The sequence below is a fragment of the Euprymna scolopes genome, chromosome 16 (assembly GCF_053919585.1).
Source record: "Euprymna scolopes isolate OS-2025 chromosome 16, ASM5391958v1, whole genome shotgun sequence".
NCBI lineage: Eukaryota > Metazoa > Mollusca > Cephalopoda > Sepiida > Sepiolidae > Euprymna > Euprymna scolopes.
Genome location: NC_136497.1, coordinates 138,479,643 through 138,493,707, shown reverse-complemented (window position 1 = coordinate 138,493,707; position 14,065 = coordinate 138,479,643). Strand labels below are relative to the sequence as shown.

General features: G+C 31.9%; 1 pseudogene; it reads right to left on the bottom strand.

Moving 5' to 3' along the window:
* Positions 1–292: 292 nt before the first annotated feature.
* Positions 293–409, bottom strand: LOC145296328 (5S ribosomal RNA; annotated as a pseudogene).
* Between the last annotated feature and the right edge of the window lie 13,656 nt (positions 410–14,065).

The following is a 14,065-nucleotide window of genomic DNA, read 5'->3' as shown; positions in this document are numbered from 1 at the left end:
GACCTCCACTGGATTAACGCAAAGAGGACTTGAACCTTCAGAAGGCTTATTGCTATCCAAATTCTAATGAAAACCAATGGTCGCTACTAATGAGATATCAATGGTAAGCCATTATTGTGATAATGCAAATTCGTCTGTAAAGGTTACCGAAAGAGGTAAACACACACACACACAATAGCCTTTGAGTCCCTGGAGGGGCATAGGCCATCTACAACTTTGTAGATGTTTTTTTAGCGAGGAGTTCTTTTTACAGGGTGAGGGTGCTGGCCCCACGCCCAACCTTCCCAGAAGGTACATACAGTGCCTAGCCTTCCCAAATGGTCACCCATCTGGTACTGGCCAGGCTCAACGTTGCTTAACTTCGGTGATCTGGCGAGAACCGGTGTGTCAACGTGATTGTGCCGTACATCGAAAGAGGTAGAGAGATCCGGAACTCCGTAGCTCCAGAGGGGGGTTCCTGGATTGATGATGACCTAGTTAGTTCACAACTGACTTGTCTCCTTGTTCAATTTGTTTAGGGAACCTATTTAATTCAGAAACAGATATTTCAATACGAGAACTGTTCCAAAAGTAATGCTTCCTATTTTTTTCCACTCGAATGAATGAGAGGGGATTACAAATTGCATTATTGTTATGTTTGACGTTCATCTTCGTCGCCAACTGTTATGTTTGCAGGTTGAACCAAATAACGTATAAGGCAATACAAATGAAGACTCAACAAACAAAGGTAGATCAATAAGAAGTGTATTAGGAAAAGTATATTTACAGTATATTTACATAATGGTTGTCAAGTAAGACAAATATTTTTTTGTTGTTGTGTGTGCCACTATAAACAAGCACCACACCAAATAAGTGAAGGTCAAGGAGTATGGAAAGACTGCGGAGAGAGAGTATTAACCAGACCTCTGCTGAATTAATGCAAAGAGGACTGGGACCTTCGGTAGGCTTATTGCCATCCAAATTCTAATGAAAGCCAATGGTCGCTACTAACGAGATATCAATGGTAAGCGGTTGTTGTAATAACGCAAATTTATCTGCAAAGGTTATCAAAAAAGGTAGAGAGTTCTGGAACTCTGTAACTTAGGAGGGGGGAGGGGCTCTCAGATTGATGATGACTTAGTTAACAAGAAAAAAAAACAAAAAAAAACAAATGCAATGAAAGGACAGGTAATCAACCCGTGACACAAACAAAACCCAAAAAGACTCATGTTGAGAACAAAAATAAATGTGTTACACCTAATGTTGTGGATATATAAATTTCAGTAGGAAATCTTAAGTAAGAGTGCTCAATGCATAACAGAGCAAGAATAAAAGTTAAAGACAGGCAACCAAACATCTAGCCAAATAATAATAATAATTATAATAACTAACAGAACCCATGAAAATTCCACTGTAGTTGAAAAATTTAAAACATATAAAACAAATAAAAAAATAAAATAAAACAAATAACGACAAATTTAAAATAATTCTTTCAGTAAATTCTTTTTTTTAACCTTTTAAAGCTAAAATGAATTAATTTAAAAAATTTACATTTTTTTCAATGAAAACTCAATACACAAAGCATTTTTTTTCCAAATAATTTTTTTATAAAAATTATAAAGAAACAGATGTCAATTCATTTACACATTTTTAATTAAAAAAAAAAAAATCTATATTAAAAAAAAAAAAATCTATATTAAAAAAAAACAAAAAAACTTACAGTCTTCTCTCAACGTGACTGTTTTTTTTTTTACTTTTTCCTTTGACATTAATGCTTGAGATATGAAGACATGTTTGCTGCAAGGCTAAAAATTAAAACATAAAGCAATAGCTATTACATTACACGTGCATATTCGTAATGCCATCGTTCAACCTTCACCTAGTAAATTCCATTTTTTTTTAATTTTCACACTTTTGCACAGATTTTCTCTGGCTAAAGCCCAAATATAAAGTTTTGCATGGGTTCACATACCCTATATATTAATGTTCATGTCTGTATACCAAAAACTGACAGAGGAGTTTGGTAGGCAAATTTTTTTAAACGAGTATATGTACACATACTTGTGTAATATTTGCGTAAAAAGCTTATAGTAAACACAAACCTCTTTCTATATACATACTTATGTATGCATGCATATATATGTTTAAAAAATTTGCCTACCAAACTCATTCAGTTTTTGAAACTTAATATATAGGGTATTGAAACCCATGCAAAACTTATTTGGGTTTTAGTTGGGAAAAATCTGTGCAAAAATGTGAAAATTAAAAAAAAATGGAATTTGCCAGGTGAAGGTTGAACAACAGCGTTACGAATATGCATGCATAACGTAATAGCTATTTGTTCGGGTTTTAATTTTTAGCCTTGCAGCAAACATATCTCCATAGCTCAGGTATTAATGTCAAAGAAAAAAGTAAATCGTAAGCTAAACGTTTTGGTTTCGATTCTCGATGGTGACGTACAAGTCATTTTTTTTAAACTTCTTAAACTATTACTATATATTGCGTCCAATATAATAAATAAATACGAAATCTCCATTAATCAAAATATCACATATTTTACGACCGAGCAATGCCAAGCGGCCTGCTAGTCACTTTATAATTTTAAGAGTGAATTCTATACACGAAAATATATGAACCTACATAACTTTATATATAAATATACGAAAATATATGAACCTACGTAAAATATACGAACCCACGTAACTTTATATATAAAACCTATATCATTTTAAATTATCCGAACATATGTGCTAACACGTGCTCTATCACTATAAGGACTCCGAACCCATAATTTTAACTTTTCCTGTTTTTTTTTTTTTTATTTCAATGTAATTAATCAGCCGACAATTTACATATATATACACTCACACACGTGTGTGTGTGTGTGTGCGTGTGTGTGTGTGTGTGTGTGTGTGTAAATTCAGTGATGAATCTTATACATCTCAAACTATAAGCATATACATATATGATAGCACTGCCTCAATATCTCTCCCTGAAGTCACATATACTGGTTGGTTGGATGCATCGCAATGATCAAAAAGAAAAAGAAAAAGAAAAAAAAAATAGTCCACAGTCATAATTTCTTTTTTAGATGAATGCCTATATTTTTCCGTTACATCTTAGGCATGTTTTGTATTCCCGGATCAAAAATAGTGTTTGGTTTTATAGGCTGCTCTTCAGAAACGAGTGTTTATTTATATATATATATATATATATATATATTATATATTATATATATAATTAAAATAAAAAAGAGGCATACTATTCCAAAACAAAACAAAAATGAAAAAAAGGTAAATAAGAAAGATGAGAATAACAGTAAGTTACAAGCACGAAAAGGTCACTTTAAATATAATAATCAGAGAAAAATCCCCCCCCCCCAAAATTATCTAACACAACGTTATAAGATTCTAAAATTGCCATCTTAGATTTAACAGACAGGCTAGGATTGACATATTTCGATTCAAAACTCAAACTGGATAACGCACTAATAAAATTTGAAGAATGTCTCCAGCATGTTATACTTTCTGTCAAAAAAAAAAATAAATAAATAAATAATAATAATTTTTTGTGTTATCCAGAAAAATATCAACTTTATCGAAACATATTTGTTGATGCAATATATTTCTCATTACAATGAATTCCCACAGGTCCTACTAGTCCTATCATATGTGTATGACCAACATGGGCTGAGACATAAGTCACACAGCCCAAAAATATCTTAAAGAAAGTAGATTTTTTTTTTTTTTTTTTTTTTTTTTTTTTACAAAAACTGGCTCCCAGCGGCATATTTATTGAAAAGACAAAAATAGATGTCACATGATCAGCTTTAAACCATGTCCGTCAAACTTCAGCAATTAAAATCCATTTTTTGTGCTAAAATAAAACCATTCATTTGGAGCTGACAACATGTAATGAGCTCAGATTTTTGCAAGAAAGCCTATTGAGAAAAAAAAAATCAGCCCACGGGTAACAGGGTGGACAACATACAACCCCTCCCCTGGGGTTCAGAACTTGGGATGCTACTATTCATTTTCAATTCACATCAACACACACACACACACACTTGAAACGAAATTGGAAATTAAAAGACGTTTCAATTATACCAGTCATCATAGGAGCAACTGGGCTTATGAAAAAGAACTTTAAAAAGTACATAGCAAGCATACCCGGTGAACCAAGTGCAAGTTAAATACAAACGATTGCACTGAAAGGGACGGCTAGAATCCTGAAAAGATCTCTTGGTTGGACTCACTAAAATAGGGGTAAATGTCAGACATCTGGTTGGATGTCCCATCCCCTAGAAGAAAAAGTTTAAGAAAAATGAAAAAAAAGAGAGAATACACGTCGACAAAAAGCAGCATACATACATATACATATCCACACACATTGACAAAAAGCAGCACATACCCAGACATACTTACATATGTTGATAACAAGCAGTATACATACACACACATTGCTAAAAAGCAACACACACACACACACACACACAAATGCCTAAACTGTCCCATAGTAAAGGGACACCTAATCCATTCTTAGCTCATGTATAGCACACAAGCGTACACTTATGCAATCTGACAAAAGACGACACACACACACTCTCTAACGCAACGCAGCACATATTCACACAAATATCTACACCGTTGCACGCATATACGCACTCAAACCACAGACATAAAAACATTTTATTACTTTTCTGACTGAACATTTTAAATGAACAATTACATTGCAATTTTATAGATCATTATATTTCGCTTTGTCTGTCTGTCTGTCTGTCTGTCCCATTTCACTTTTTCTCAGAAACTACTGGCCAATCTTGCTGAAATTTTGTATGGACCTTTTTTTTTTATGATGAAATGCAGCAAACTAATTTGTATGGTATCATTCAATGCACAGTCAGGGATTAATAGGGATTAGTCACCAGAATACCACATTTACTCTAGAAATTTTCTCGGATACTGCAGGGGGAATCTGGCTGGAATATTATATGGCTCTTTGTTATGATAAGGTGCAGCATACTAAGCATTATGGTATCCATTTGATGCACACTAAGGGATTAATAGAGATTAGATTTTAATGCATAAAAAAATGAGCATTCCTAAACAGAAGCAACAAGAGAGGAATGTTACAATTTTGCACATATATTTATTTTTGTTTACTTGCTTCCCCACAAACGGCAGAGTTGGACACAAGATTGGTTTTTATGTGAGGGGAAACCAGCCCCCCCCCCCCCAAAAAAAAACGGGTACTCTGATTAGTAACAAAAGTAAAGAATGTATCAGTCATGAAAGAGACAAAAAAAATTGAAGTAAAAAAAAAAAAAAAAAAAAAAAGTGAAGCATCAGAACAGATACTACAATTTGATCCCGACCTGAAGGCCAAGAATCCTTTTTTATCTAAGAATAAAATCAAATTTCGAAACCTGAATTATCTCCCTTGCATCATAATCTATATATTTGTAAAAGTAAAAATATGTGTGTGAGGACACTTCTAAACCTATATACTCAACAAGTTTTTGATCTACAGTTTTGAAATTTTGTATATAGGGTATTCAGAAATGTGGAGAACTTTTTAATTGAGTATCATCCGGAAAAAAGGGCTAAGAGGTAAAAATTGAAAAATTGGTAGGGGGGGGGGTCATCAGATTTTTATCCGTTTGTCAACTGTTTCACGAATATGCATGAGTGAATAGTTCACATGACAGATTACTTATGTTAATAAGTAGGTTTGAAAACAGTTTATAAAGCGCATATCAAGCTGGCCTAATGATTATCGTACTTGCCTCCTTGACTTTAGATTTTGATCTCAGTTCGAGTACTTTGTAATAATAATATACTACTAACAAGACCTGTGGAAATTCCACAGCGTCATCTTCCATATGTAATATATTGCTGCTGGGCATTCTGCAGACATTCAGCGTGAATGGAGACTCTGCAATATTTTTGTAGCCATTTTGTTAAAACTGTGAAAGTATTTATCTAAATGGTTATTACGGTTTATCTCCAATATCCTTATAGGAGTCTGTGACATATTTCCATTGTATCGACGTCTGGCACAAATGGAAACTCCACAATATCAATATATCATCTCCAGACACAACAAATACTACTCTTGGATCCTAGCCAAAAGACTAAGAAGCAACATTATTTAAAAATTTTTTTTTTTTACATTGTCTTTGGTGATTGGGTGATCCTATTTATTAAAAAAAGAAGATCGGTGATAATATACTATTGATTGAAAAAGAGGTTAGAAAGTGATAATATACTAGGAACTACAAACATTAAATTAGCATCTCTATTTACTAATAATTTAATGTTCGTAGTATGTTATCACCTATTATCAATAAATAGTATCTCCTGATCAAATAATTTATAATCTGTAACCTGTGACATACGTGTGTTAAGGTATTATGATATTAATATATAGATTAGTTATGAGAGTTTAAAAATGTCAAGTAAAAAATAAAAATATATATAACTTAACAGTAGTAAAATGAGAAAAAAAAAATTTTTTTTAAATAAGCGAAACGAAATTCAGTGTTGAAATTCATTAGTGGGAAGCGCTGACATCTGTTCTATAGCAAAGGCTCATAGAAGTTTGAGTTTCTTCTGGAAATTTTGTTTGCACAGGCGTGAAATTATGCGAAAACTTAGTCTCAGCAAAGAGCTTCAGTTTCTGTTCAATTTTATTCCGACAAGACATATTGGTCTTGTCAAAATGAGAATCCCCTCCGCCCCCCACTCAACCTATCTTCAGAAAAATATTCAAAAGGAACTCATAACTTATGTGGTTTATTGAATAGAATCTTCAAATTATTTTCTCAATTTGTAAACCTTGTCTGGAGGAAGAATCGATTACGGCATACTCTTTCCTTCTCTCAAAGTTCATGGTTAGAAAGTCCTGTCATGAACTTTCCCCACTTTGTTGCAAATGGTTAAATTGCGAATCTGGCTGACCTTGACTTTTCTGAAATGTCTCAGTCAGGAAGGATTACCACTCGTAGCACGCTTAAAATGCATTGTTTTTTTTTTTTTTGTTTTGCAAGACAGAATTAAATCAAGAAAGCAATTCAAGGTAAAATGCTTCTGGCTTTGCGAATTTTGTGTTTTCAGTTTTTTCCTTTGTAGACGAAATTTCTATATCAGTTCAAAAAGTTAAAAGAAAAAGAAAATTCAAACTTTAAGAAGAAATATAAACAAAAACGAAAATAAATCCATTTCAAAAAATTTATTTTTGTTTTCAAAAAGCCAATTCTGTTTTCGTAAAAGTAACAAAAAAATAAAAAAATAAAATCCAAAAAGTATTCACAAGATTCAAATGAGAGGTTGGGGGGGGGATAAGTCAGAAATAAATTTGACTAGTCAAGTATTGCAATTTGACAGAAAAATATTTTGAAAAGTACTTAAAATACCGCTGTTAATTGCACCAGAGTTAAAGCTTTATTTTTTTTTTATTTTTGAAATAGCTCTAGACAAAGCATAAAGCCAGTTAATGTAAGGAGCTAAAAAAAAATTGAAAGTTCGAATCTTAATAAAGGGGGTAATTTTCTGAAAACTAGTTCAAAAACTATTTTCATTATTAATTTTCTACCTTATTGTTTCTGTAATTTTTTGATATTTTCATTACTGTGACATGACAAGTAGATACCATGGTTTTACTTAAAATTCAAATTGTCCAATTTCACTAATGAAGAAGCACAACTTTCAACCAGCATTCCACCCTCTTCTCTTCCTACTCACCAATTTTTTATCATTTTACCATTTTTTTTTTTTTTTTCATAAATCAATGTAAGAGATTATATAAGATAATTATTATTGTATTATAATTATCAAGTCCGTTTAAGAATACTTAAGGATGAGCACTGTCTGGGAAATATAAACTAAGAGGCAGTCAACTAGCGTTTATGCAACGTTCACAACTTGCTGCCGTTCCAACACTCTGAATTGTTTAATATCTGCTCAAATTGATCTGTTACTAGTTATTAATTCCTGTTATTCTCGTGGCAATTGAACTGGAGCCCGGAAGTGGAGACTTAGTAAATGAAGTCAAATCTCCCAACCAGCAGGAATTGTCATCCTACACTGATGATTGCGTAAGCATGAAACACTAGTGTCTAGCTTTAAACAAATTATTTTATGCAAATATTTTGCAGTTTCTATGCGCTAGACAGCAAAATAATTTTAACTATAAGTAATATGTTTTCTCTGAAGAGAAGGCATTCTTGGAAACTCTGCGGAATAAGGAACTTATAAATGTTCATTGGATGTTCTTTGTCAAATAAATTGTAAATCCTAATTCACAGCGTTTAAATTTATGCACACATTAATATGTAAATATCTTGCATTTTTGTTTTGTTTTTTCCAAATTTGTGGAAAAAAAAAAAAACAAAAAAAAAAAAAAATCTCAATGAAAAGATCCTTTATTAACCAAATGGTACAGATTTGAGATTAATCAAGATGTACAAATTCCCAACAGAAAAGATGGTTTGTCTTTGTGGTCTGGAGAATTCAAAAAGATTAAAAAATAATTCTCTCGCAAGGAACGGAATAACTGGATATGCTTTTGTAGAAATCAAACCGTCATTTACAAAAAAAAAAAAAAAAAAAAAAAAAAAAAAAAGGGGAGGGGGTCAACTTTGGGAGTAGACACTCCAATTGTCTTTGTTATAAAGAGCTACTTACACCCCCTATATATATATGTGTGTGAATGAAATACCACTCTTTCCCATAGCAATCTAAGCACGATTGTGTTTTTTTTTTTTTGCCAAATAAATTGAATAAACAAGTACGATGGTAGTACGAGATCATCCAGGCCGTTCCCCATATACATTACAAACCAATTAGCCAACTTGTAACTACCTATTGCATGATTCACTTGCAATAATAAACATTTTTATATTTGTATGTTGGCTATTTTAGTTAAACACAGATACCATGACAAGAACCTTACACTCTTAGTTTTGATGCATTTTGATAAAGTTTTTTTTTATGGGTGCAACTATGTTATTTTATATTAAAGAACATGCAAAGTAGTTAACATTCATATAGTCGTTTGCATATCCATAACCGAGTATATCAAGAAGTTTTGATTTTTTTTTTTTTAATTTTTTCCGGCAATAGTAAAGGTAAGACATGCATGAGTGCTGTTTGCATTGGGAAATTATACACATGACCCAAAGGTCAATTGAAGACGCATACGACAAAGTGCAGTTTGAATCCAAGCCGGTTGGCAGACACTGCAACTGAACGCTCCATCAAATCTGCCAACAAGAGGTGCATGAATTTAAGGAATTGACAACAAAAAACATTGAAACAGAATCTGTCTTCCATTTTTGAAACAGAATCTTTCTTCCATTTTTCTATCACCGATCGGGCAGAGGACACGGGAGGATTCAGCGGTTGTGAAAGCGGGACGATCATTGTCAAAATACGACAAACAACCAAATGGTAAGTGTAAATATAAATCTATTATCATACTGAAGTTAATATTTTTTTTTCTTCTAAACTTTCTTTTTCTTATATATTTTAAGCATACAAAATACATATTAAAATATTCTTCAGTTTCGGAATTGAGTTATGCTTGAGAGCGACCCATCTCTTCCTATGTTGTTTAAATCCTCCCGCCATCATTCTGTTTACTAACAGTCGAAAGTATTAAAGAAAAAACATTGAAATAATCGAAAAGGGAATATCACCAAAAGTAGTAATATTAATAGATGTATAGCGAAAGAGGAAGATATAGCAAGCAGAAAGGGACTAATTTTGGATCTTGTTTTTTTTTTGTTTTGTTTTTTTTTTGTTTTGTTTTTTTTTTTATAAATAATACCCATGTTCCAGCATAAGGCCCATTTTTAATTGAAATAAAAATGAATAAAAATTAGTTAAAACAAAGGGTGTTATTTAGGTTATTCTATAACTAGCTTTGCAAACCTAAATCGCCTGCCCTTTAAACAACTAACCCTAGCTAAGGGAGTCGAAAACTAAAATTAAAATCTTAACTTTCTACATTGTCTTTTGTTGTACAGAAAAAAAACCATTACAAATTATTTTTCAGCTGCATTTCAAACACTGCGTAATACTCAAGCATTTTTCAAACATTTCATTTGCAATACACCCTCCCCCATATTCAGTATTATTGATTGTCTGCTAGAGTAACAGTATTATACTAAAGACCAGCTCCACTCTCATTCGCTAGGATCACTGGGCGAGATCAGATAGAAATAAATGAAAATACGAAAGCGATGGATCCATTGTGTTACACAGATGAAGTAACGCCATGAGCAGTTTCTCTAGCGGGATAGAGAAAAAGAAAGATGAGAAAGAAAGCAGACATTTCTAGTTGTCAGTGAAAGAAAGCGGAGAACACTCAAAAGTATATGATTTGTTATAAAGGTAGACATTCAAGAGACACTGGCTGTTAGGCGGCAGACTGGCGGAAGAGTTCAATAATTACCTCTATATCGGCAGATCAGTGATAGAGCCCAGAAGAGGACTTAAACATAAGATGGGAGGATCGGCTCATATTGACACTAGCAACAAGACCAATATATATATATATATATATATGAGAGAGAGGATATACCTGGACTAAGTCAGCTACAATTCAATTTAAAAAATTAAGTTGCTAATATTGCCAATAGCCATACAACAATAACAAATGAAAATGAACTAAGTCAGAACAAAGTATGATTCGTCAGTTTAAATGCTATTTGGGTCTAAGTTTAAAAATTAGAAAAAACTTTATATTAGATATTGAAACGTGTTTGATATGTAGAAAACATCAGGACTAACATATATTCATTCGTTTCAAGTACTCAGACATCAGCTTGTACAATACACAATCTACTGTGCCGAATTTGAGGAAAATGCATCAGCATGGTTGAAGAGATTACCTGAAGACAGGCTGCATCGGGCAAAACAAAGCCAAAAAATAAATACGTATGGTTAAGATAATAGTTTGAAAATTTAAAGAAAACATACGAATAAGGATGAAACCTGAAATAAGTCTTAGCAAGATACAAAAATGAATTAAATTGGATGAAAATTTTTCTGTATATGTAAAATATAATTAATACCTGAAAAAGAATTATTTTATAATGAAGACGCAAGTGTAGAGTTACTCCTTATTTATCAGAAGTACCTGTCTGGGTGCCATCTGTCACTTGCAGACGATTTGGGTATAAAATATTTGACTACAAAACAAATTATTCCAAATATCTGAAAGCGTTAAAGCATAGAAACTTATATCAAAATGATGACTTTTGCATTAAATGATGAATTAAAAAAAAAAGGGGGGGGTGAAAGCCATAAAAATAAAAAAATTAAACCAACACAAAATCTACTTAAAAATTGTAAAAATATTTACAGCTTTGAAGATTTAAAGAATTCAAAGTACTTTTTTTTTTATCCATCAGTTTGGAATTCCTATTTTATTCAGAAAAATAATCACCTGGAAACAAACGAATGAATACCCTCCATCATACACATGCCATACTTTGAATACCTTGTTTCCCTGGGATTTATTTAAGCTATAAAAATAAATTATTGCAAGTGCTCGTTTGAGCTCCCATATATAGTCCCATCTTGCTGGACTATCACACAAAAAAAAAAAATAAAATAAAATAAAAAAAAACACTTAACTAGCTACAACCACTAGCAATACCCATCCCCACTATCTGTGCCTAAATCTAAATGCAAATCCCATGAACAAAGCTTTTTTCATAGAACTACCCGCATGTGAAACACTGTTCTGCTGGCCTGCTTCCTTGCCGACTACAATATAGTAGCCTTTAAGTCCAATGTAAACAAGTTCTTGTTGAGCCACTCCCTTAATATAATTCCACACAATTTACACCGTTAACGAATACTACACTACCATATTACATTCATTAACCTTTATCTTCGAGTAGCCTTTTCGCCTTGATTAGTGGGGACTCCCTTATGAAAAAAGAAAAAATCCTAAAAACTTCGATGTCAAACAGCTGACTCAATAAACTCCCGTAAATTTATTACCATCAAGCTACCAACAACTTTGAGCACATTTTGATCTCACCGTGTCAAATGCCGGTGGACATACCTCCAATGTTGGCTGGTATAACTTTCAGAATTGCTGAAACACGAAATAAACCACCACCAGTTGTTGATTGCAGAGACACCACACCCTTTAAAATCAATCATATCTCCCTCTTTTATACAAAGACTCATACATTGTTCACCCCCACCCGCCTCATTACATGGTATATTATCCCATGAACGATACCATTTTACTTTTGAGGAATTGTGAATAGCATTAAGACGATTAATTCTGAATCAGAACTTTTGGGAATATCAGAATCACATCTATTTCCTGATACTAAGTGATCGCTTCTTTTTTTTTTTTTTTTTTTTTTTTTTGTTGACCTTAAATTTTCCATTTTGATACCTATGAGATATTTATATATTAATACGATAACGTATGTGTTATTTTCTGTGTCACGCTTACATCCGGGTCGTTTAATTGTTATGTACTTCCATTTCTTGTCATAAATAATTTTACCAAGAATTCTTCATAAGTTTTGGTTTTGATTATGGCTGAAGGAACTCAAGTTTATATATATATATATATATATATATATATATATATATATATATATATATATTCCATAAGGTTTTATTTCGGTTTTGATTTAAGCTAATGCACCCAAGTCATATGGATTTTTTTTTTTTTTTTTTTTTTTTTTTTTTTTAAATTGCAACTTTGCAATAATAAAAAAAAAAAAAAAAAAAATCGATAGAACATTAACTATAATAATGTATGCAAAATCTGCAAGAATTAAAATATATTTAAATGTACTTTACGACCGGGCTTTGCCAGGCAATCATGCTAGCTTAGATAAATATTTTTGCAGCTTTAACAAAAGCTACAATAATATCAGAGCGTCTCCATTTACACTGAACATCTACAGAATGTCAACATCGATATATTACATATGAATGAGTCCCCTGCGTGATTTCCACAGATCCTGCTAGTATATATATTTTAAATTTCAGTAAAACTAAAATATACAGACCAGTCCTCACATGTGTATTTCTTACAAATAAAAAAATATGCACATACTATACAAGTTTTCATAGTCGGGGGGGGGGAAGCTGTAGCTAAATATTCGAAAATAATCAGATCCAGTAATTGTATCAGAATTGGATAAAATATTGGAATCATCTCATCAATATTTGATCAATGTAAACAAGTTGATTATCAAAATGGTATTAGTATAAAATTTAAAAAAAAAAAAACAATTTATTTCATCTGAGGTTAAGATAAATTAAAATACAAAGTATTTTAACAATTCAATAATCTTAAAAAAAAAATTTAAAAAAAAACAAAAAAATGTTTACAATTCCCCCCCCCCAAAGGATTTACATTTATGTTAATTGACACAAAATCTGCTTCAAAATGGTACCAATTGTTTTTAACAAGCTTATTCATTTGTTCTACCATAATTTGATAACTATCAACCAACATGATGGATCGTAGAAAGACCAGAATGCATCTGGTAACAAAAAGAAACTATGATGTAAGAAAAGGAAGAAAATGGAAGCTGACCATTGAAATTGTTTCCAGGTAACACTGAATTTCCTTTACAGTTATTTATATCTTCCACAGGAATCTGGATTTCAAACATGCAATTGGTTTGCTTGGAGATCAACCACTGGCAGCTGATACATTAACAAAACAGGCATCTTCGCTTATATATAACATTTGTAAACAATTCAAATAACACAAATATATTTATAACGCATACACACGTTTCATTGAATGGAATACAAAACAACTGAGACCTAGAAAAGACCCATTTCTTAAACAAAAAAAAAAAATCTTATGAATTTATATTGGTCTCTGATGAGTTGTTTGGTATACTATTTAATGAAACATGTGTAAGACATACCACACATCAAATTATATATGTGCTATAAATATACTTGTATTTGATTTCTTTACAAATGATATATGCTCTGAAAATGCAACCCATTTTCATTCAGCTTAAATACATTTGGCAATTAAAAAAAAACAAAAAAAAAAAACATTGTTATTTTATATATACATT